Source organism: Sebastes umbrosus, chromosome 1 (genome assembly GCF_015220745.1).
Source record: "Sebastes umbrosus isolate fSebUmb1 chromosome 1, fSebUmb1.pri, whole genome shotgun sequence".
Classification (NCBI taxonomy): domain Eukaryota; kingdom Metazoa; phylum Chordata; class Actinopteri; order Perciformes; family Sebastidae; genus Sebastes; species Sebastes umbrosus.
Window position 1 is genome coordinate 30,530,832 of NC_051269.1, and position 26,104 is coordinate 30,556,935.

Here is a 26,104-nt window from a genome sequence, read left to right on the forward strand (position 1 = left end):
AACCATCTATAGGCCTTTAAGGAAGACATGTTGAGGTGTGACAGCAGGAGAAGAACAGGTGTAAATAATTACATTAATGATGGTTGAATTACATTTAGCTGCTTTGATTTCAGGATCCAGGTAATGTGCATTGATGATTTACTGCCAGTCTCACTGGGACACAGCCATAGTTATTGGTATTAGTGACACCTGTGTTGTTTTCCTGGAGTGATATGCCGCTCCTGTTACTCCGCCATAAACCGTTTCCTAATGGCAGGTCCCGCTCGTCATTTAATACTTGTCGATGTACCCCTTGGCTAGAGCTATACTAGCCTTCTAGTTCAGGGGTCAGCAACCTTTACTATCTAAAGAGCCATTTTAAGCAAAAAAAAACAAAACAATCTGTCTGGAGCCGCAAAACATTTGAGCATTGTGATGAAGGTAACTCAGTTTATAGTATATAAGTCTAATGCAGTGAGGGCCAAAGAGTAAATGTTCTATTACGAAATGTAACTTAACAAGAAAAAAGTCGTAATATTACGAGAATAAAGTCGTAATTTTAGGAACCAGCAACCAACAAAACAGGCGAGAGGACATAGCAGCCTGAGCCTTCTTCTGGATGGGTAGCAAATCCAAATATCAGGGTTAAAACAGTAAAAACATCTCTCCACAAATTGCAGAAACACAGGCCGATGGATTGAAAGTGCCAGTAAATAACTCTGGAAAACAACTAGAAACCTATAATACCACTACTGGCTGTAAATCAGAGGGAGGAGAGCTCTATTGGGGCAGCTGCGTGAGTCAGTGGAAGTAGTGCCAGTGAGTCCTTACAAAGAAACATCTTTTCTTCCTACATGAGAGGCGATGAAGAGGCTGGGGGGGCAGGGAGACTGAGAAAGAGAGAAAGAAAGAAAGGCGTTATTAGATTAGGAGATTAGCTGGTGTTCAGATAATATCTTCAGCTGAAACGCTCAGAAAAAAGCTGCATTAAGATCTGATTTAGAGCCGTTAAAATGCTAAGTCTAAAGCAACAAATCAGCTTCATTAAATTGCATATAACCATCTTTCACAACATGGCACATTGTGTTCATTAGATGCCGATCACATGTTCTCCTCTTTAACAGTGCACACTGCGCAGCAGTGTTTTACAACAAGTTGAACTGAACCAAAATCATGGCAAGCAGACAAGCTTGGATCAGCAACAAAAATGTGTGTGTACTGTATCGAGTTACTGCCGCTGCAGGACTACTGAGGGAACCACAGCCCAGTGGGCTTCCATGGTATACACACTCGCACACATGCACACTCGCGCAAACACACATACACACAAGAGTTGGCAGGACTGAGACATTTGTTTCTGCTTCGGTCTCACGGAAGCAGCAGGAGCAGCCGAGCAGTTAGGCCCGAGCAGTGAGAGTGGGTGGAACACAGCCTGGGCGGAGGATAGATGACCATTTGCATGTGTGAGCCTTTAAAACGTATCCCAGACCATCTGATATGCGTTTTGACGTCAGTAAGTGTGTGAGAGAGACGAGACAAGGGAAAGCTTTCTTCAGCAGCTGGAGCTCTGCTTTAGAAAGAGAGGATTTGTGCTAAATATCTATATAATAGTACAGAAGCACAGTAGCCCCTGACTCCCAATATGATCTTGGAGTGATGTTCTCATTACAAATGTCTATGTCCGGTGCTGATACAAACCCGCTCCCTTACTTCATCCCTGCTCTGTTGAACAATGACCATATATCTTCCTTATACGACGATGACAGATAGATTAATCTGCGAGCTAGATCCCTCTGCAGTGAGAGCATCAGTTAGATAATGAATCACTGATGAATCACCTGGAAGATCTCCCTCTCAGACAGAGGAAAGTCATTTGATTTAATGGTTATGCATAACTGCAGTGCAGCGGGCATTACCTGATCAATCTGAGGTGCTGATCTGGGGTCAGTTTGGGTCATTTCCCTGCAGAAGTCGAGGCCTGAGGTTTATTTGCTTCTGTATCAGAGTCTCGAACAATATGAAAAACCATTAAATTATGTTTTATTATTATATAATGTTTTTGACAGTAGCAAGTAACCGTTATCTATATCCGTAGGTTTATAAATATTATCACTGCTGAGTTTTAGATAAAGCAAACCATGGTGCACTGAATGAGAGAGACTCTAGAGAGCAGGGCCGAGACGATGTAACTGAACTGAAGGATAATAACCCATTCCCACTCCACCGGCCACAACCACTCGTGCAAATTTCAACCACACTTTATCCTTGCCTCAACTTAAAGGCAAGTTTAAAGCAAATGGAGAAATCAGTTAGGGATCATTAAAATGCTTTATCCATCCCAGCTGCTTGTGAATTCAGCATAAAGGGAGAGAAAGGCAAACAATAAAAAGGGAGAAATTGAAAAATGGGGAGATATAACTCCTGACTGAATACATAATGAATGCCATGTTAGCAAACACGCACGCACACACCAATCAGCTCTGTCACAGTATTGGCACTCCTCTCTCTCTCTCTCTTAGTGCATAGCTCCTGTGTCAGACAGGGGAGGTGCATACAGAGCAGACACTGCCACTTAAGAGTTGGCTTTCATCTATGTGGGTGGGACATGCCAGATACCCAGTGGCTGGCACTACGACAGTAAAGCACTGCCTAAATGTTGGCTGGCTCTCCACTAGCTAGGAGTATTCCTCCGGTTTGGCTGCTGCTTTATGTCTTGTATTTTTGCCCTGATGACTCACCCGAGGCCTTGTAAAAACAGTAAAACTCATGAAACTGACATTATAATTTATTTTGATAATGGATAATTAATCAGTGCTAATTTGCTCGGCTTGTTTTCACATTCAACTAAGAAGCTTGGTGATAGCCCACTGCCAAATGGAGTGACATGAAGCCAGAGGAAGTCGTTGAGGACTTCACATTTGCACCGTCCTGGAGGGAGTAAAATGTGACAAACTGATGCTATACAAACCTGAGAAGAAGCTAAAGAACACTGGTTCAAATTTAAAAAACGCGAAAAGGGAAAGAGTACTAGAGTATTATATGTTACTCTGTAAAAGTACTGTTACTTTAAAGATATTTTACTCAAAAGTAAAATGATTTGTGTAAAAGTGTACTTAAATAAAACTACAAAAGTAGGTCAGTTAAAATGTACTCTGAGTAAATGTTAATGGGGGGGACACAAAAAAATTACATTAAATGTCAATGTAAACACTAGTAAAACAACATTATCCAGAGAGACCTTATATCCAAACCAATAATACATTCAAGGGCGTAATTTACGGGGGGCACAGACAGCCACACTTGTTCAGAAGACAGTATTGGAGTATTGGATGGATGGATGGATATATACAGTATATATACATATACATACTGTATATATCCATCCATATATATCCATCCATCCATATAAAAACAGGAGAAACTACACGCACTAGGATCAGGTGGCGTCCGCTCAAGCTCCCAGTCTCCCTCTATTGTCAATGCTAACTATAAATATAACTCTAAATTATATAAAATTGTCTTATTGTTGTATGATTTCTGCTTTGTCAGTTGTTGCATGTTAAGACAGGTGCTTTTATTTGTCACACAGTTTTAGAAATGCAGCCTCATGATGCCTGGACAACATCTGGGAAGAAGAGGAACGTTATACAGACCAACTGAGACAACATCTTCTCTGTGCTGAAGCTCTGAGGTAGGATATTTTCTCTCATTACCAGCTGCGTTGTGTTTAATGTTGTTGAATAATGAAAGCATACAACATATTTTAAATTCAGTGGCCTCTTTAGCTTCGTTAAAACTTAATGAAAATTCATGAAATAAAAGGATATGGTCTGTAGTAGACATGGACATTCAGACATTATTCAGTGTGATTGACACTTCCTGACAATATCATTGTCTCTGATGTCCAGAACTTCAGAATACCTGAAGCTGAAATTACAGCCCATTTAAGGAGCTCATTTCTCTTCTTTGTTGTTTCTCAGAGAAAAGACAGACTGGATGGAGACGAGGACATCAAAGTGAGGAGAGGTGGACCTGACAAACACTGCTGTCTGTACAGAGCTGGGAACTGCAACAGTCAAGTGATTTTCTATTTGAATGATTGTGTGTCTCTAATGTGTTTTTTTCTTTTTTGTGTCTCTGTCCTCCAGAAAATGCTTGAGGAGCAGCTGGAGAAACACAGGGAGGCTCATCAGAAGCAGCTCAGCCGCCTCCAAGATGAGATTGATGCTGGACGAACTCAAACAGTAAGGAAACACCATTAAAGCAGAAGTAGGCGAGATTGGAGCAAATATTATTTAAAAAAAAGTTATTTTTATAAAACGATCGCTATATCCTGACAGTAGTAGTAGTATGAAACAGGTAACCTGAAAAAAATCATGTGTCTTTGTGCCCTTCGGTACTCCTAACGGCATCTGCAAAATTTCACAGACCGGAGGAAAACAAGCAGTCAGAGCTGATCTGGTGGGCCGGCTGTCAATCACTCGCGAACTCCAACCAAACAGTCAAACTAAGCAGCGCTGATCAAATATTATGTTACTGTAATGCCTATTTCTCGCCTCAAATGTTTTCAGAATCATCTTGCAGTGTACTGTTTAGCTGTAAAATGAGAAAGTTTGTGACCCGGCGGCCATGTTGAGATTAGGTTGAGATGGCTTATAAAAACAATTTTATACTGTAGTATGTCGAAATTGTCATCAAAAAAGTCTTATTATAGTCTGTCAAAAAAATTCATGGAAAAACAATTTTATACTGTAGAATGTCAAAAAATATCATGAAAAAAGGTCATAGTATAATATGTCGAAAATGTCATGAAAAAAAAATCATAGTATAGTATGTTGAAATTTTTTTTGAAAAAAAGTCACTAAAGTATGTCTAAAAATATCATGAAAAAAAGTCATAGTATAGTATATCGAAAATATGTCATGGAAAAAAGTCATAGAGTATGTCGAAAAATGTCATGCAAAAAACAAGTCATACTACAGTATGTTGAAAAATGTCATGAAAGAAAGTCGTGGTATAATATGACGAAAAATTAAATGGAAAGAAAGTCACTATACTATGTATAAAAATAACATGAAAAATAAGTCATACTATAGTATGTCTAAAAATGTCATGGAAAAAAAAGTCATGCTATAGTATGTTGAAAAATTTGATGAAAAACAATCATGGTCTAATACTCATCATGGCATACTATACTATGATATTTCTTATGACAGTTTTATGACATACTATATTATGAACTTTTATGACATACTAAACTATATATGATATTTTTATGGCATTCTATACTTTGGTCATTTTAATGACATTTTGTATTACTCTTTTATGGCATACTATATTATGATTTTTTATGGCATTTTCATGGCATTCTATACTATCATATTTTTTCTGACTCTTAAGGCATACTAATACTATGATATTTTTATGGCATTTTTATGACTTTTATGGAATACTATACTACAATATTTGTATGGCATACTATACTATGACATTTGTTTTGACACTTTTTATACTATACTATATTGTGACATTGATTACATATTATACAAAGAGATTTTTTTTCTAACATTTTTGATGACATACTATACTTACTGAAACAATAATCAAAGTATCAAGACAATATTTTGCTTTTCTGGTGTTTCCTTACACTGAGTTCGTCCAGCATCCTCTGCTTGTCTTATATCTTTCCTCAGAGGCGGCTGACCTGCTTCTGATGAGCCTCCATGTGGTTCTCCAGCTGCTCCTCAAGTGTTTTCTGGAGGATGTAGACACAAGAATCATATTACAGACGCACAATCATTCAAATATTTAAATCATTTCATTTGATTGTTGCAGTTTCCAGCTCACTTCTACAATTTGCCGAATATGCCTTTTAAATAGAAAATGCACCCGGTACAGGCGCACCTGGCTTTTGAAGGAAATGGGAGATGACACTGATTTGTTTGATTCCTGTTACGCCCAAAACACACCTATGATTAATTAACGGACTAAATATAATTTGCCCCTTGAGCCTTACTTTGCGCCCAGATTATGCGCCGTTTAACCAGCAAAAGTAGAGTTGGACCCGCCCTAAATGCACTTGCACCATGCACTTTAGACCATGCGCTATAGATTTAGTTTAAATAGGGCCCGAAGTGTCTTAGTATGGAGTCAGTCTGGCCTGAGATATAAATAAAGGTATGGAAGTTGGAATGGTGTTGGAAATGAGAAAAACTACAAAATAATTTAAAAAATCAATATAAAATCGTTAAAAGTGATAACACTATCTATTATAGTGGAGCTTGCAGTGTCTAGTTTAAACACTAGGAGGAGATACATTTTGAAATATTGAGCTCTATAGGATTTAAAATTTTATTTTGATATTTTACAAAAGTATAAAAGCGATAAAAGTTTATTTTTGTAGACTTTCTTACAAATGAACATGAAAAAAAATATTTTCCATCCTCACTACTCACATTTTGCTTTATTGCACCCCCTTTGTTTTTGTACAAAGTTTCTTAATCAATGTGTTGGCCTAAACTGTGCCAACATACCATCATATATAACCTTACGTAAAAACGTTTTTTTAAAAAGGAGTCTGTGAAATATCCGCCTATAACAACTTTGTATTTAAAAGCCTCTAGGCTCTAGCTTTATAATTAATACATACATTTTGCTTCGAGGTGTAGGACAGATTGAGTAGGTTGTGCTTTAATGGCAACATGTACTAAAAAGTAAAACATGTTTATTTATTTGCGCAATGTTTTTTGTATCATTTAATGTGTGAAGTTCAAAAGCTAGAGAACTTTAACTGCCTCAAATTAATTTCCTTTCCTCTAACTGCCATGTTGAATTGTTGTTGTTAATGACATTAATGAATCATCATAAGATAAAATCACCTTTAATGAAACCGTCAACCCTCAGAATAATACCTGATGGATGCTCCATCTGACATAGGGATGAATAGATTAACAAGTGAAAAGATAAAAAGCAATGATTGCTGCGAGAACTGTATCAACAGGAAGAGATTAAAAGCTGAGGTGATAAAACTAAAGAGAAGAGAGAGAGAGACAGAGAGGAGGAAAGGCATGGCACCCCACTGGTTTAAGGGCATGGTTATGCAACTTCAGGCCTTCAGCCAAACCCCTCTGGCAGCTCATAACCACATCAACGTGGCTCGGAGGGGCACAGGGGAGGAGGAGACAGGGAAACTCTCCCCCCCTAACACATCCATATCCTCCCATCCCTGATCCCACACCCCCACATCAGCCCAAACTCTCAGCTCTCTCCCATCCTGCACCAGCCACCAAATGTGCCTTTGACCCATCAAACACGTTTCACCATCACAACTGTTCCCCATTCCCAGCAGCATCCAGCCACCTATATTTACATCCCACACCTTCGGTAAGTCTCATCCTGACCGTACTCTTTACTTTGGTACTTGAAAATCCTGGTTCCATATAAAAAAAAATGTGTATCTAAACAGAATGTATTTACTTGTTATTACTTTTGGTGGAAACATGAGCTCAGAAAATGAGCATTGAGTCGATGGAGAGCCAAGGGGCAGTTTTGCTCTGTAGAGTGATGTTGACTTGCGGCTACGTGAGTGTGTGTGTGTGTGTGAGACTCTGAGTGTGTGCTTGTGTGTGTGAATGTGTGAGAGAAAAAGCTAGCTAAATGTCAGACAGGCAGTTGGCAAGCCACACGAAAACAGGCTCCTGTTTTTGAGTCAAGCTGACTCATGCCACCTTAAGCAAACAGGGAGCACAGACCAGACCCTTGTCCTTGCGCACACACACACAGACACACACACACTCTAACACACACTCTAACACACACAGAATGCAATGGTAACAAGTCAACATCTCACAGGTCTAAACAGCCTCTCCGGTTTCTGCTGCGTCTCTGTTTGGCTTTGATACACACAGTTCTGTCTACTCCACCAGTGACCTACTGCAGAGCTGGAGCCCTGTGCTGCCAGTTGAAACCCCTAATGTGAACATATTTATTGGGTCATCTGGAGAAAAAATGAATGTGAAAGTGCCAATAAAGGTAAAATCCACCAACAAAACTCCATTGTTTCCCACAGCCAGTAAAAGCAGAGAGAACGAGGGAGGGAGTGACACAATTCAATAATCCTTGAAAAAGAGACAGAAAAAGAAAAAATCAAGTGTGAGAGAAGCAAGAAGTGAAGAGAGAAAAAGAGCTTTCGGAGAGAATTATATCCAGAGTTAGTGTTTTTGAGGGGAGGTGAAATCCAGAAGCGCACATTGAGCCTGGATTAGGGGGGTGGTGGCCCTCCGGGAGCGCACAGGAAGGGGCGCCTCGTCCACATAAACACTTATTTCCTGTCCTGTGTCAGACAGAGCGCCTTGCACCATTGTCTGTGTGTGTGTGTGTGTGAGAGACTTAAAAGAAAAAAAGGACACAGCATGGTGGGTGGGTGTGATGGCAGAGATTCAAAAAAGATCTGGTCCAGTTGACCTCAACGCAAGCACCCACACCTCAGCGAGTGTGAAGGGAGGTGCGTGTGTGTGTGTGTGTGTGTGTGTGTGTGTGTTGGGGGAAGGCGGAGGGGGTCAGGAGACGGGCAGCAGCGTGGGTTGGGGTAATAGCCCAGGGACTGTTTGGGTCATAACGCTCTCATTACCATGACAACCTCAAAGTCCATTTCCTTTTAGCGCCTGTTGCTCTTGTGTAGTTGCCCACCTGCTGTCACATGTCCACCTCGTAGAAAAGTCGGCTTTCAAACACAGTCAGACTGCAGCACATCACAGAGCCCCATCAAAAACACCGCATCACAATCACTGTTTTCCGAGGCAAGCTCACAAACCTCTCATATGTGTTATTCACATGTGAAAAATAAACTTGAAATCTAACTCTTGCTGTATTTTACTGCTGCAGTTTCCTACATGTAATTTATATAATGGCCTCCATAACTTACAGTTCACTGGTGTTTACAGAACGCTGGCCCTTAAAGGGTCAGTTCAGCTAAATCACAAAAATAACCACCACTTTGATCCAAACTGAAATATCCCAACAACTACAAGATGGATTACCATGAAATTTGGTCCAGACGTTAATGGTACCCCAAGGATGAATCCCTGACATTTCCTTTAACACACGCAGCAGGTCAAAGTTTTCGTTTTACCATGTGAAATATCTCAAAATCTACAGAATAGATTGGCACGGACATTCGTGGTTCCTAGATGATGTATCCTAATGACCTTAGAGATCCCCTGACTTCTTCCTTCGGCGCCACCACGAATTTCACATTTGTGGTTTTGAGTGAAAAGTCTCAACAATTATTGGCTGGATTGCCATGAAATTTGGTACACACATACATATTCCCCTCAGGATGAACTGTTATCACTTTGGTGTCCCTTCATTTTTAATCTAGCACTAGGCTTGCCGCAGTAGTCTTTGTTACCTGTGTTAAACGGTGTTCCGGCATACACCGACTACATGAACCATTTTTGTTGTTTTGCTTTTTTAAAACCCATTTAGTTCATTTTCACGTCGATGCGGCGTGTTATCAATATATCGTGGGACGACTGACGCTACAAACTGAAAGTGTCTGCTTCGTACGGAGTCTCAGCTCAGAGTAGCAGGAGTCAGATTTCACAAACGGGACGAGAGAGAGTTGACGGTCAAGACAATGGCGGAGGATTTGGTGTCAAAGCTAAAAGCAAAAGCGCTTATTTGGCAGCAATTTGGATTTAAAACCAATGTTTTTAGGGAACCATAACGTAAATGAGGCAATCGCCGTGCGGAGGACAGAGGGGTCACAGCCGATGTGCGTGGCGCCGGGTGGAAACATGCGGCCCCGTGGCGAAAGCTGGACCGGAGAGGCCAGACACACATCCAACATTAAAGATAAAAAAAAGCGTGCTACAGATATTGAGCGTGATCTTTGCAAAAATGTCCATTGGGAAATATACAAAAATAAATCAATAAATTAATTAAATATCCTAATATAAGATATTTTGCCAAGACAACTTAAATACAAACTTATAATTTACAAACGTTTAAATGCCTCTGTTCCGCTGTGCTCCTAAGTCCAATACACTTTTTGTCAAATTCGGTGAATATCTCCTCGCTCCTCAGTAGTGATTGTTTTGTTTAAGGCTATGTTTCTTCAATAAATTTTGACTTTTGGACTTCGGACTGAGACGATTACAGAGACGAGGAGCGCGGCGCCATGCTCGCTGTGAGTGCATGTGCAAGAGAGAGACAGAGAGGGGAAGAGAAAGTGGACTGCACGCAATGTTTTGGTAAGGTATTAGTAATAATTTGAATGTCAACATTATGAATGAAGCTTCAAACTATTCAGTAGGCAACAGCCCTACGAGCCACACACACTATTTTGAATTTCACAAACGTGGAAATCGGACCGACCAGCCTATTATTTTATTTCTTAGACGGCTACTTCATTTAACTTATTTTCATTTTACGTAAAATGTAGGTTATTATATGGCTATTTAAAACATATGTCTGGTAGTTGTTCGGGAATATTAACGTAAAAAAAAAGGTCTAGTGTAAACCCTGGATCTGCCCTATCTATACACCAGAGTGGCTCTGCTTCAGAACTGCTGTGATTAAATGTATCTCAGGAAGTCTTGTGACTGAGATGGGGACTGAGCATCTGAACTTCTGACTTGATGAGTCATGAGCCTCACTCCATTATCACCCTAACGGAGGCTACAAAGCCACCAGCAGGCTGCAGCTATCTCGGTGTCCTATCTGTGTCTGTGACAGGTGGGAATGAGGCTGTTCTCAGTTGCCGGCCTTGCTCTGGTTCTCCTCGGACGGGGCCGTTAGATAGGATGGTGTCAGCAGAGATACGGGGGGCAGGAGGCAGCTCTGCAGACAGCTGGTAATGATGTCCTCTCACACACTGCACCGTGTGGATAATAGCTGTGGCGAGGCCCGGCGCGTAGAGCGAGATGAAGCAGAATAGTCGGCGTAACTGAGTCCAGGGTGCAATCGTGTGAACGGCCTTGTCTAGTCATCTTGCTCTGATTCTAGGCTACCATGGGTAAGTCAGCGTAGCGTGCAGCTCATTTCACACTGTGATTCTCTTTCTCCTATCTAGATCTGCTAGCTGCCAGATTGAGTTTAGAGGAACACAATTAAGTATTTTTTCCAGATGTGATGAGATGTTACAGGATTGGATTTTCAGTGGCAGAAGTTCAGCTTGGACTCAAATTCAGCCCTGAAACAATAGCATTCATGGCGCCAGAATACATGCGTCTCTTTTATCATTCTGACAGAGCCTAATGTTTCTCTGAGAGTAGCTTTTCAAAATTGCATACCTCGATTTCCAACTAAAAAAAATAATAATTAATTTTGGGAAATTCACTTTTGGGAGGACTTTGTAGGTTTCAATGCTGATGAAAACTACACTGTGCTATGGTTGATAATGGCTCCACACCTGTCAGTGTTCTCCTTATGAATTTCCTGTGTGCCCTCGCTGTGTGACAGTGAGGAGCAGCGCTGCGGTGTCAGCTGCTTCATGGATGAGGACATCATGGAGGCCCGAGAGCCAGATAGCTCAATTACACAGCACCGCTACTCCTGTACTACTAACGACAGATTGACTGGTCGGATGGAGATATTTAAAAGGTGTACAGACACAGACACACACACAATCCTTGCCCAATGCATCAAGTCCTCAGTTCAGCCTGACTGCCTCTGTGTCTTGTGTGTGCATATATGTGTGTGTGTGTGTGTGTGTGTTTCCTCTGTCGGGCCCTGCAGTGGACGGTGCTGACCTGCTAGGGAAAAGAGAGGAGGAGAAGGGGAGTGGAAAAGCCAATTAAAGGAAAGATCACTTGTGTGTCTGCTGGAGTGTCTCTGAGAGCCTCTCACGGTTAACCTTTCCAGCTGGAGAGTGAGGAAACGAGAGAGGAACGAGGGAGAGGATGGAGAGGAAAAACCGGCCAGGGAGATCAGGCGTTTCGACTTTAATGGTCCCTCAGTGTTGGAGTGAAGCTGGTTAATTTGCCTTTCCTTCTCTGGGTGCTGCAGGGTTTAGCTTCTGTCAGGCCAGCGTTCTGCGAGGAACTTATGCAGGAATAATAGGCCACATGGATGTGAGATATTGTGTGTGTGTGTGTGGGTGTGTTGCTAGGAAAGGTGTGTGCTAGCAAGGTAGATATTTGGGGATTTTTGCTTTCTATAGTTGATTTGATTCTGCACTTCACCTCGGAGATCACACAGTGCCGACATCAACAGTAAATGACATCAACTCTGCGTGAGCTGCTGTTGCCTTTGTGAGAAAGTGTTTGGTGTGTGAGTTGTGGTTATATGCATTTGTGATTGTGAATCCAAGAGCGTGTGCCATGCATCACAGCAGCTGAAGACAACACAAATTGGGGGCTAAATTAATGGGTATGTGTGAGTGCGTACGAGTGTGAGTGTGTGTGTGTGTGTGTGTGTGTAATTGGGGGGCAGGGTTGCGACTGACAGTGTGTGGCAGCATAAATTGGGGTTAGATTAATGCGATGCAGATTTGCCTCTGTGCTGTGACCCTCATCAGGGCAGAGATGAGCTGTGTGTCTCAATTAACCTCGGCAGCACACGGGAAGCATGTATACAAACACACACACACACACAAATCAAGATGCTACCGACAACGCGGCGCTGATACACAACATACACAGATGTGATCAAGCTAGGACTCAGTCCTCTCAGACAAAGAGCCCAAACAATTACTGTATATTAAGAAACAGTTACAAGCATTGTTTAGAAGTGGGGATGTTAACAATTAATCTACGCTAAGAATTTGATCAAGCATGTGAAATTTAATCGATTTACTATCAAATAAAGATCTGAAATATAAAACATGTAGTTACATTCTAGATATCAGTAGAATGGAGTATTTTCAAAGCATGTTTTAATGACTCGCATTCACAACCAGAGGGCGCTGGGAGAGGCGGTGGAGGTTATTTGGCCACGGCGAACCCACATGCTGAAGGTGATGCGCTCGACAGAGACGCTAAGTCAACAGCGTCGGGAGCTGCAGCCATGCATCAGGCCTCCGCCATGGCTCTAGCTGGCAGCATGGAAACGGCGGTTGAGAACTTTTTACGGGATACTTAACCGACAGACTGGTGGAAAGTCAACACGGGGAAATTCTCCGGACCGGCAAAGCTTGCACGTCAATACGTCTGCATACCGGCAACATCTCATCTCATAGCCCACCATCTGAGCAGGTGTGTTCCAGGGCTGTACAGTTGAAATTTAAATTATTATTATTAATAATTTTACAGAAACATTGCGTAAATCCACCTTCTCTCTTTCTCGACACAACGCTCATTCTCTTTAATTGTCTCAGTCCAAAGTCCATAAGTTGAAATTTCTTGAAAAAAGATAGACGTAATATTTTCCAAAATTCACATGTTTTTATCTAACAAAATATTCTGCTTCAAGCCATATTTTTTGGCATTTAATTTTTCAAAAACAACATTCACAACTGCGGTCAAAAAACGTTTCCTCCCTGGCACGCTCCTGTATTAACGGGGCGGTCGAGCAGCAATTTAACAACATCAACAACAACAAGAACAGGCAGATATCAGAACACTGAGTCTGAGATATTTGTTAGGTTGTTTTCTCTTGTTGCAGCGTTACATTTAGTTGTTTTTGAGCATCTTCCTCTTGAAACTAGGCGGAGATGTAAAGCGGAGATTATTTTTATGAGTGCGCTCCGTATGTAATCTGATATTCATATATATTCAATGTGTTTAATATATCTAGGCCTCTATCTTTATATGTTTCATAGGCTATGCAATGCTGTCAGAGAATATACAATATGTTGCTGTGGAAATAAGGCTTTGCTTGAGGAAAAAAAATGCCTTTAGTATTGTTTGGTATACGCACAATTTTGATGGTTTTTTTTAAATCACGATTAGTCGATTAATTGCTCGTTAGTGTTACCAAAGATCGATTAAGGAAAGTGCTTAAAATTTGCATCACTAAGTACATCTTCAACTGTGTGTGTGTGTTTAGTCATGGTATCAAGGAAAGAAAGCAGGACCAATAGCATGCTGTCTCCTCTCCTCTAATTGTATGCATGGCATGTAGATCCCTGCAGTGCTGCCAGAATGATTGCAATTAAAGGGAATCCCTCCTTCTACCCTCCTCCACCTCTTCACACACACACACATACCACTCCAGTCCTCCCTCTTCCGTTGAAGGCCACTGCTGCTGGTGTGAAGTAGCACCACCCAGACTGGAGTGGTCTTAATCAGGCTAGAGAGTCACAAATATCGCTCTCCTCCTCCATCACCTCCTTCACTGTCTGCCGTCTTTCACTGGATCGAGCCTTTCTCTCCTTCTGCCTCCTTCTTCCTAAACACACAAAAGATTGAAAAGAAGAAAGAGCAAGATAAGAACACGTGTGTGACCTTCGGGTTTGCTTTACATTTTAATTCCAATGAAAATTCATATAAGATACAATATGAGACTTGTCTATATAGATTATAATAAGCAGCGGAGTCGGTTCAAATGTTATTGTTGCCCAATCACAATAGGTGATGACACTGAGCTGTTCCTGTCTCAAAGTACAACAGTGCACACCACCTGCATGCATTATCGGTAATCATATTGTGGACAGCTGTGTGGCAACTCTGTTAAGACTTGAAATCAAGGAGCATGTGTTTTACGAGGTCAAAAGAAAAGACATTGCTCCTCCCAATGGTGAGAGGCAGCATTGCATGAGGGTGAGGCAAGTAAAGGTGAAAGAAAAGTGAATGTAGAGACATCACAGTAGGGAGTAGGAAACAAACGTAACCCTTTTATTTAGCAAACATGTAGGACATTGATGGCAAACAGAATGAAATCAAGATTTATTTTTAATGTGCGCATAGCTTCTTAACCTGCTTATAATATAGCTAACATATTGACCTTGATTATGAGACAAAAAAATAATTAAATCTGCCCAGAATGCACCAGTTACAGTAACAGTATGTATATATATATTTTAAATGAAACTGTCTTGTTTGAATATGCCAAAAATTAAACTCTAGCCTACTGGTAGGCCTATTTGTAACATAATTTAACCATCTAAAAGTGAAAAATAGAACCATATGTTTAATTATTTAAATGAAACTCTGCCTGCCTCATTGATCACCATGATCTTAAATTAGAATTATTCTCCACATCAGTTTTTGGTTTACTTGGCCTATTTTTAACTCTCTGAAAATGATGGTGGATCATGGCGTGGCGTTAACATTATGGTCTTTTGAAGGCCGTTGCGGATTTCAGTTTTTAAGAAAGTGGCTAGTAGTGGTAACGTATGAATTTTGAGATTGCGATGAATCCGTTGATACCAAACATGTCTTGGTAGCTTACTGGGAAAGAGGCTAAATGTCGCTCAAAAGTTTAGCTGTCTTTACCGCAAGGTCCACGACACCTCAGTGACAAACAGCAGTGCTATGGCCAGGCTATTTATTTATTTAGCGGCGCTGTACACGCAACACAAAATTTTTGATTTCTTTTTGCTTTTATTGGTGGGTGATTTTTCTTTAAAATCACACTACAGGTCAACTTTCACATTTTCAATGACTACATTGCTGGCAGAGGAGTAGCAGATAAAAAGATGTAAACACCAAAGATAGTGGAAGAGAGAGTGTGCGTTGCTATTCTTCTCTGTGTTTCTGTGTGGCTGGCCCGCTGACTGGCCCAGATGTTGGCTAATTAACACCAGTGTTAAAGACGCTCTTCATCTGGGTGATTAAATAATCAAATAATTAATTCATTAAGCAGGGGCTTGCACTGCCTCTTATGATCTCTGACACACAGCCTGCCAGGGTGGGTAGAAGAGGTGCAGGAGAGTGGGAAGCACACTGCCGAGAGACAAGGAAGGGCCAAAATGACAAGAGGGGAACTCAGCATGTCTGCCAAAAAAAGGTGTATTTTAAGCTCAGAATGGCATAGATGCACATGCATTTAGCAATTTTAAAGCAAACAGTGTGTGGTGGCAGAGAGAAGGACTGCTGTTCCCCCATTGTGCTAAAGCCAAAAGCCTTCATCAAACAGATTAGACTGCAGTGACGGTGCCAGGGAGCTCTCGCACCATAAAATGGTCATAACTTCAAAACCCCAAACGCACACGTTGGCCTCTGTATTTATACGTTTCATTATCTTCCAAGGCAAATGAAATTAAACAAAAAGCCAAATGCAGTGGAAGAAAAACTTCATCTGTGTGAGTGTGTGTGTGTACATGTGGGAGTGTGTTCGAGAAAGAGAAAGATCATCTCTCATTACACGGAGGGAACATTGCCCCGCGTTAACAGAGTCACACCAGACAGATAGATGGAGCAGAGATATGAGCCGATGGGGGCCAGCAGGGAGGAGAGACACAGAGGGATGAAGAGAGTGACAAAGATGTTTCATCATGCTTATTTCCACTGGTGTAAAGGTGGGAGCTTCAGCTGGGCAGGACAGGGGGGGGGGGGGGGGGGGGGATTTGGTGGTGGTGGTAGGGTGGAGGGGGTGGCATGCACCACCTTCAAACAAAGCCCTCACACACACGCAATCACACGCACACACACACGTCCAGGCTTCCGCAGCCCTCATTTTAAACACTCCTTTAGCCATAATCATTTTCATATAATTCACTTTCATACAATTCCTTCTCCTAATCATTATCAGGCCCACTAACGTCTTAATGACTTCATAAATTTAAGCTATAAAAAGTAATGGAGAAAGACAAATGAGATAATTAGGAATAAATCTTAGTGGAAAGCCATTTATCAAAACATGGAGAGGCCCTGAATATTCCCCACCATTAGGCTCTGCTGTAATTAACACGGGCTCTCAGTTATGAAGGAAACCTGGTAGCAGAGATATTAAGATCCAAAAGCCTCACTGTTATTAAATTGACCGATGAATCTGCGACGTATAATATGATGTGGATTATTAGGATCCTTTTTAATTAAAAAGAGCGTTAAGATTTTTTTTTTTTATATATTTAAATTTTTAACGCTTTAATGGTGGCTTGAACTCATCTCTCTGTGGTTATGGGGCAATGAGACGGAGCGAGAGAGAGAGAGAGTAAAAGAGAATGAAACAGAGGGAGAAAGAAAGTGAGTGAATAAGTGTGTGTGTGTGTGAGAGAGAGCAGCGCAGAGAAAAGCAATCTCTCACACTCCTACTTTCATACTCTCCTTTGGTGGAGACTATGTAAGTACATGAGAGAAAATGGTGCTCTAATTTAACAAACTCCTAACTAATGCATATATGGACTAATGCGTATACAGACAAGACTCTATTAATTCTTATTATCTTTAAAAGTGTAAAATGTAATGTAATGCTTTGCTCTGATTAGTGAGAGTAAGAATCACATTCAGCGTTTTTTTAAATTAAAAACTATATTTCTACACTTTTTTTTCTCTCTCTCTCTCTCTTTTAAACGCACACACACCACCATACACCATCTCCTCCTTTGTCCTCTAAGAATATTCAGCCATCACACTTTCAAAAGGATGTCATCGCAAAAGACGTGGATTTTCCTTCGCCCCCCAACCCCCCACCCCCTTGACCTTCAATCTGGTTCTGGTTCTTAAACAATGGGCCCCGTTTAAGATTCATCACATCTCCATTGATTTTTATTTCCGGCCGTTCTAAATGTACTTATTCTTCCCGCGACTTACTTTAAAATGATAATATGAATGCATTGTATTTGACAGGATAGCCGTGCATATTCAAAATCATTTTGTTCCATATCAACATTTGGGAAATTCTAAAGCCTACAAAAATTGCAGATGTTTTCATTTGGATGAAAGTATTTTCTACAATGACTCATTATATTGGATTGCTAAGGCCTTGAAGAATTATATTCAGATAAAATGACTGAATTTATTACATTTATGACATCTACTGTAGATAAAAAAAAAAAAAGGAATGCACATTCTTCTACAATGCTCTGTCTTGTGCTGTTCACTCTGCACTCACTGACGGCGGTCTCGCTGGGAGAAGACGAAGAGGAAGAGGAAGAGGAAGAAGCCCCTGTACGTAAATGTGGGCTTCAACATATAGAATCTGTAAAATGCTTTTGAAGGGAAGGTACTTTGCTGCCTTATGCAAATTATCTTCATATAAATGACATGCCAACCTCCAATCACTGACCAATTAATGACCTTCGGGGGCATCTTGTGACACATCAACGGCACTAATTTATACTTGACAGGTCCCCTGGTGCATGCCGACAAAGTTCGTGTGTGTGTGTGTGTGTGTGAGGTGCCCTTCTGCACCAGTTGAGCTCATTACCATGGAAACCCAGTTTGCAGATGTGTGGGTTTGTGTCACCAAAAAGAGTCACAACATACTGCCTGTGTGTGTGTGTTTTTAATTCCATCTGTACATTATCCCACTTTGCATGTGTTTGTCCATCTTAGTCCAGTTTTGGTCAAGCTGATCTCTGCTACGGTCTCTCTACACTATCAACTCCATCAGCTTCTGTTATGTCCCATCAATCATCGTAGTTAGTCCATCTCTCTGTCTGTCTCTTCTATATGTGTGTGTGTGTGTATGTGTGTGTGTGTGTCTCATTCACTCCCTAACTGCCTTATCAGACTTCTGCACCAGCAGCTCTCATTAGAACATTAATTGAAAAAGTGTAATTAATCCTGAGAGGTGGTTAGACTGGACTCTGGCCAGAGAGAGAAAGAAAGAGAGAGAGAGAGAAAGGGGTGGACAGAGAGCTGGGAGTTTAGTATGACCCAACACTGCCCCCTGTTGTTGCTTTACTGTGCACCAAGCAGCCTGGACGCTGCTGCTGCTGCTGCTTCTCCTCTTCATCTACAACCTACAATGTATCTGAAATGTCAGATTTAAACTTCCTTTTTTTATTTTTAAGTATGAAATCACTCTGAAGGAAATATTTTAGTGCAAGGATTACCACTTTATCACAAAAAAAAACGTTTTTAGTCGTTTTACTTTTAAATTTGTATTAGAAATCACACATCATTTAGCCATAAGGATGATGTATATATAGTTCTTAACTCTAAATATCTTGAATGCTATATTTATCTTTTTGCTGCATGTCTATTCTGTTCTTTTAAGTGTGTTTTTTAAATTTTCAGTACAGTCATGTGTCTCTCGTTGTCCTGCTACTGGAAATGTTTTTGGACAAATTATACTTTCATTATTGTTGGTATAATGATGGTGATGGTTAAAATTGGCTCACCTTCTGCTGGTTATGAGCCACAGTTTTACTTTTAAATGTGTATTAGAAAACACACAAACACACATCATTTAGCCATAAGGATGATGTGTATATAGTTCTTAACTCGAGTATATGTATGTATGTGTATATATCTTTAATATTATAGGTTTCTGTTGCTACATGTTTATTCTAATATTTTGAGTGTCTTTTTTATAATTTTCAGTACAGTCATGTGTCCCTTGCTGTCCTGGTGATGGTTAAAATTGGCTTACCTTTTGCTGTTTATGAGCCACATTAAAGACACCATTGATTGCGTTGTGACGGACAATAGGCTAAAGTTTTTTTTTCAGATTTCTGATGATGGCAGTGGAGCGAGAAAAATCAAATCTGCATAGCCAGAGCTCATTTATGTTGTGTAATGGGCTATAATCTTTAAATGATATGGTAGATTGAAATTAATCTACCATTTAACAAAAGTTAACAAAAAAAATCAATCAATTGCTAAATAGAATAATCACATTTTTTGGGGGCAAAAAAATATGTTTTTCACTGACAGACGCGCAGGTGCTCACTAAGACTATATATTAAAGAGAGGATGAGGAAACGACATAAAACCGAAATAAATGAAGAGAGGTGTCTTCGCCGAGCCCCCCGTGGAGAGGAGAAGGGTGGCGAGCCGAATGAGAAGGAGGAGCGGAAGGCCTGCTCTATTATTCTAATCCTTGGTTGTGTCTGGGTGACCTTTGGAGGGATGATTGTTTCTCATTTAGGAGTGTGAGGTGTGATCTTCCCACCCGTTTGATCCCGCTCACCTGACCTTTGTAAATTGGCTGTTAAGCATATCGCAACTCGACCCTCATGCCTCACACATGGCCTGTCAATACACACAAGTTCAACCGCACCCTCATAAGTATTTAGGCACTTAGACACACACAGAGTACAGACACATACACACGTTTTTAGATAGGTGCCTATGGATCCTGTTTTGTTCAAAAAAATCATTGCTATGCTAATTCACACCATTTTTCTATTGGGAAGAAAAAAGAGAGAAAAATGTCCATATGTGATATTTTTCTTGTCACACATACTGTGTGCACACATTTGTAGTTACAGAATGATTCATATGCATATGCATGCCATCAAAAGAAAAAAAAAAAAAAGGCATGAAAAGAAAAAAACATAATAAAATTGTCCATTGTGCCGATCACCTTTTCTTGGCTTGGTTAATGAGTGGCAGCGCTGAATGGCAGCGAGGTGATTTTTCCATCAGACTGATGAGAGGGGAATTAAAGCCCACAGCTTGGGGTCTGCAGAATCTGCAGCACCATTACAGAAGGAAGAAGGTCTGAATTCATTTGGCCTGGCCACGATTCTAATTAACAACTCAATCCCGCACAGCCACAGAGAGAGAGAAAGACAGACAGAGGAGGAGTAGGGAGGGAGAAGGGGGCTCATGTATTGTGTGGAAGCATCTCTCTGTTCTGGAGAAATGTCAAAAAGATTGGTTCATCTTTAATCACACGCCGTAGCTACACTATAATTTTGCAACCTCTAGCCTTTCCAGACACCCCATATCTGTTTGTCTCAGATTTTTTAAATTATCCAAACATCTACTACTTTTACAGAGCTCCGTGTCTCTCCCTTCAATCCTCTGCCTGAACTTATCCTGCACCGTGTTGTCCGCTGCACAGAGCGCCGTGCGTCCCGCGGTTCTCTAAAGCTGTAGGCTTATGGGGGACATTTCCCTGGATTAAAAGGATGATTTCATTAGCCTCCACGGGTGTCAGGTTTCAATCTAGGGATTAAATCCAGCAGATTAGAGGCAAAGGCTATTCTCCGGCATCTCATTAATATCTAATAGCACAGGAAATGTAATTTGGAAAGCCTGTCTTTCTGATTACTAAGCAAATGTATGCTTTGCTCTTTAAGACCATAAATTGGGCTTTGAACACTGTCTCCGTCCAGGGTTTAGCCCTCATCCCCAGGCAGGGTCACACAGACAGTCTCCCTCACATGAAGCACAACTCAAGGAAGGTCAAACTATGTGCAGCAACTTTTATCTTGCTGCAAGCTATGTTGATCAATATTCCAACTAAATTCTGTAATCACAAAGCATTACTGGAGCCGTGCTAGGTCACAGCACATCTCAGTCTCTCCTGGTCTCGAGGGAGAGCTTGTTCTGAGAGACTTCGGCAGCACTGAGGATGCCTTCTTCTTCTTCTTCTTCTTCCCTCAGAGTGTCCCGTCAGCCTGTGCTGGCCCGGGCCGGTCCCCACAGAGGCCGGCTCTGAGTGCTGTGTGCCTCCTGTCAGTCACAATGCCCCTCAGCAGCCTCCCTCACTGATGAAGTATGGACAATGGAGAACAAGGTGGGCGCAAGGGGAGCCAGCCGACTTAATGAGCCAATTTCTCAGATAATAAGATTGGTGGATATGCTAATATTTCTACCTTAAGGAGATAATTATGATGTAGAAGATAGAATATTTTATCTTAAAGCGACAGTGCACTGGTCCCAAACCTATCTGTGATTTTTTTTTCTTAAGGAGGGTATGGGGAAGAGATGAGGGGAGGTGGTGGTAGGGAGGGGGGTGATGTTCAGTTTTCTGTTTGAGCTGTGGGACAGTAGAAAAACAATGCCAACAGAGCCTTGATGCTTTTAGTGTGTCGTGCATTTTTTTGGGGCTGAGCCTTTGATCATGCTGAGCATTTGACACGAGGAGGAGAGGCAGGGGACTTTCAGCCTTCATAAATATTTATCTCATCACTGCGGGCTAAAAATCACAGAAGAAAGGATAAGGAGATATCAATTGATCTTTATTGTTAATTGACCCAAAAGTATACTCTCAAAAACTGAACAACAAAAACATTGTTCATCGCCTTATCCTCTCGCTGTCCCCTCCCTCTTGTGTCTTGATACAAACTTAATCAACTTTTTTTTTTCTCTCTTCTGTCCTCGGGCTCTTGTAATAACTCGCTGGTAATTTTGTTTTTGTGTTTAACTTTCTTATCGACACAAATTCACCCCCCCCCCTTTCAATTCCCCAAATGGAACATGCTCTGCCACCTTGATGTGTATAACTAGAGGTTAAATGATAAAATGTGTTATTGAAATGTAGGCCTGCTGATTATGGCTGTAGTTCGTGGCCCATTCCAAATAGCCGGGGGCAGACAAGAGGGGGGAGATAGGGACCTCGTGGGTTAACAGTTTAATAAAGGGGGAGGGAGAGAGAGAGGGATTGAGTGCTGCTAGTCTAAGTCTCTCTCCCTCTCGATGCTCTTTCACTCATTCTCTCTCTCTCTGCCCTGTGTTTTACCATTTTAATTAGGCCATAACAAGCTCAATCATGTAATTAAGAGCTCAGCTGGACCAGAAAACAAGTCAGCCATTAGCCCCGACCGGCCCAGATTACCCACAGCAGCTGCTAAACTGAAGTAGATATAACACGCAGATGCCCACATATGGAAGTGTCACAGATTGGAGAAATCACTCCTGTTCTACTTCTTCTGAAAACTTCAACTGTTTAAAAAAATTGTAAGACTCCACTGGTACTGTAGCAGCCTGCACAAATATTTTGACAAAAAAGTTTTCATATCAGCCAAGGTTTCAACCAGCCCTAGGTTAAACCTACACTCACACACACTTGACAGCATGCATGTACACACACACACACATATCTGTTTTTGTACTGAGAGGAATCTCTGCAGTGACAGGTATCCCCCAGGTGTTTTGTTTCACAGAAACACTTTATTTTCTTTGTTCCTAAAAAAGTGCAAAGTGAGAGTGACAGCACGATGGCCTTTTTTTTCACAGAACACACACACACACACACACACACACACAAACACACACACGCATACAAATCTCTTTATCAGACTGATGGATGTGAGCAGCTCCCTCACCTCCTCTCAGTGAGCGCTGCTGCCTTTTGTGCCTCCCTCCAGTGCCAGCGATGCCTAATAGAATTCATGTAAATGTAAAGATCCTTGCATCCTATTATGTACAATAAACTGCTTGCTTTATCCGTGGCAGCACCTGGTGAGTGGCACAATCTGCCAAACACACCCTTTCCAAATCAAATTTATTTAGTTAGACCTCCATTCAAACCCACTCATGTAAGCTATCATGTTACACTCTGATCTGAATAACTACAGGCGGGAATCTAATTCATTTCATATTCACAGCGCTGCCGCACCTAGCCCTCTAACAGGCCTGTATCAGTAAATTGTCAATTGTAGATGCTCTGCCACGCAACATTACAATGCAAACAAGGTTCGTTTTCAAACACCTGATTTGAATAAGCTCAACAAGGAAACATATCAGGCGGCGCTGCTTCAATGGTCTTTGTATTGCTTCCAGGAGAGGGGAGGGGAGGGAGGGGAGGAACGGAGGGAGCCGACGGAGGAGGCACAGGGACACTTTTTTTTGCAGGCAGGGTGATGCCGGGCCGATAGCACCGGAGGAATGGCAGTTAATTTGAATATGGCACCTCAAGCCACAATGATCATTATCATCACCAATTCAAGGAAATAAATGAGAAGAGGGGCTCCAAAAATAGCGTTCAGAGCCTTTTGTGCATAGCAGGTAGGCCCAGTGGGGGGGAAGGGAGAGTGTTCGCTAGCTCATTATCCAGGGCTGGGCTGAGGGAACGGAGGGATCGAGAGAGAAATTGCATTAATGTGACCACGGACACTCTTTTCATAAGCACACACACACACACACTCTCTCTCTCTCTCGCTGTCCCTTCCTTTCTCACTGTCTCTCACCCTCACTATATGCCCTGTTTAATTTGAGTGCCAGCGGGAGGTAATTTAGCCATGCTGCTGTCACCTGCAATGAGGCCAGAGATAGGGGTGTGAACGGTGAGAACAGATTGAAACTAGTGATGCTTGAGACCTTTCCTTTCACTCTCCTCACCCACCCCCCCCTTCCATCCCCATCATCTTGTCACTTCTATCTCTCTATATTTCTTCATAAACGCTAATAGCGCTCTTTCAATCTCCCTTTCTTCTTTGGACAGCACATGTCCTGCATCCCTCCCGTATCCCTGCATGCTCTCTTTTCTGTGTCCACATCATCTACACCCTCACCCATCTCTCCTTTCAGCCCACACTGTCCACTCTCTTCTCCAGCCCTCTCTCCGTCCATCGCTCCTCTCTCCGTCTGAGGGTATAAGAGATGGTGTTGGTGAGTCATCCTGGCAGTCGTTTGATTCATGCCGCTCCAGGCTCTCATCTCCCCGGAGAAATTACCAGTCATTTTAATCGGACCCACGTCTCTAATTCATTACACAACCCCATCCTGACACATGCGTGCACACACACACACAGACTGAAAAACCTCTCAGTCAGATAGCTACCTTCACATAGTCACCTCCGTCTTTGGTGTCAAACGGCACTTAACATCCCTGTCAGTCACACATATTCAGAGGAGAGCTGAAGGAGAGAACGAGAGAGGGGAAATGGGGCGGGGGGGTATTTAGCCTGCAACTCATTTCTCATCACTTTCCCACACCGTCTATTAGTTCTCCACTTAGTCCTCTCCCCTATACCATCTGTTCTTATCTGTCTGCCTTCCTAAATGGGTTCCCTACTTCTCTTCTCAAATCCCATCATCCCATTCCCTTTTTTCTTTACTTCCAAGGTTCACTGTTAAATAGATGCACTTCTGTTGGCACCGGAGAGTTGAAGGTGAGAGGTTTGGTGTTCACAAATCAATAGTGTAATAATTTGGGGACAGGAGGTTGTGATTTTGCTCCATATTCTCACTACTTTTACTACTGCTGCTACTCTTTACATGATGGACATTTGGTGTAATTAATAACATCAGTAATGGCTGCATTCCATTTAGCAGTCTCAGTTTCAGGGCCTTGCTATTGTGCATGCTGACTCACTTGTTTACTAGTACACTTTGATGGAGCAGGGCTATCATTTAAGTTATTAGTTACATCTTCAATCGTCCTGCTGTGACAAGTCAACGTCTGCAGTGAGAAAGGTTTCTTTTTATCTCCGGTGAGTTATACAAGGAGGTATAGATTTTTAAAGCATAAAGACATTTTCTGCTTTAACTTTCTTAAAGTTCTCTATGGAGTTCTCTCTCTCTGGTATATCAAATAAAAGTTTTATGAACATACAGTATATAAATACTGAGGTTGCATAATTGCTAAAGTAACCAATATTGAATACAATAATTCAATTTCAACTTAAAATCGGATGTTGGGAAGGGGGTAAGGAGTGTTTTGTCACTACGATGAGAATAGTTGGTCGGGGCTAAAACCCCTTCACTTTAATCAGCAAGTGGCTACCAAGACACAGGAACTTGGCTTGGGTCTTGAGGAGTTGTAGACACACGCTCTCTCTCTCTCTCTCCCACACACTTGCTAAGGTTAATCACAGAGCTTACGCACTGAGCTATTCCTTAAAAAAAGTTTGCTACTTGTATAACTATTTTAGCTTTAAAAAAACATCTCAAAAATTATACTTAGGCCGACTGGGAGTCAATACAACGGCAGAAACCCTGATTTAGACAACAAAATGTCAGAAAATAGTGAAATGTGCAAATATATGCAGACTATAAAGTGGCAGAAAGTAGCCCATCATATTATCCAAGAGCCTACAAAGTTGCATAGTCATAGTTACAAGTCACAAAGTCTTCACATTTGAGAAACTGGAAACAGCAAATATTAAGGATTTGTGCTCGATAAACGACTCATGCGATTAAATGATTATCAAAAATAGTTGGTGAACATGTAGCCCACCATGGGTTCACAGAGTACCCAAATATATTTAGGACCAGTATCTAAGAGTTGAAAGAGAGAATGACAGACGCAATAAGCAACTGGAACAACAGGGTACTTTCAACTTAAAATATATATTGAAACAAAAATATAAAAGTTTCCTCTCTAAACTGGCATTTTAGTGTTAATTAATAGGTGGATACCGTGCTTACTGCTAGGGCTGCACAATTAATCTAAATTT

General features: G+C 41.4%; 2 long non-coding RNA genes across 2 annotated transcripts in view; one reads left to right on the plus strand and one right to left on the minus strand.

The window, feature by feature from the left end:
- Positions 1 to 437: 437 nt before the first annotated feature.
- The window catches only part of LOC119499901, a 28,381-nt gene continuing 2,714 nt past the window's right edge, over positions 438 to 26,104 (minus strand). The window contains exons 3-5 of the long non-coding RNA XR_005209484.1: positions 14,129 to 14,310; positions 5,627 to 5,734; positions 438 to 869 (exon numbers count right to left, since the gene is read on the minus strand). This is a non-coding gene — a long non-coding RNA (uncharacterized LOC119499901). The remainder of the gene's footprint in view (positions 870 to 5,626; positions 5,735 to 14,128; positions 14,311 to 26,104) is intronic.
- LOC119499931 lies at positions 3,394 to 4,294 on the plus strand. Its single transcript, XR_005209490.1, has 3 exons — positions 3,394 to 3,670; positions 3,960 to 3,995; positions 4,128 to 4,294. It is a non-coding gene; the product is annotated as an uncharacterized LOC119499931 (long non-coding RNA).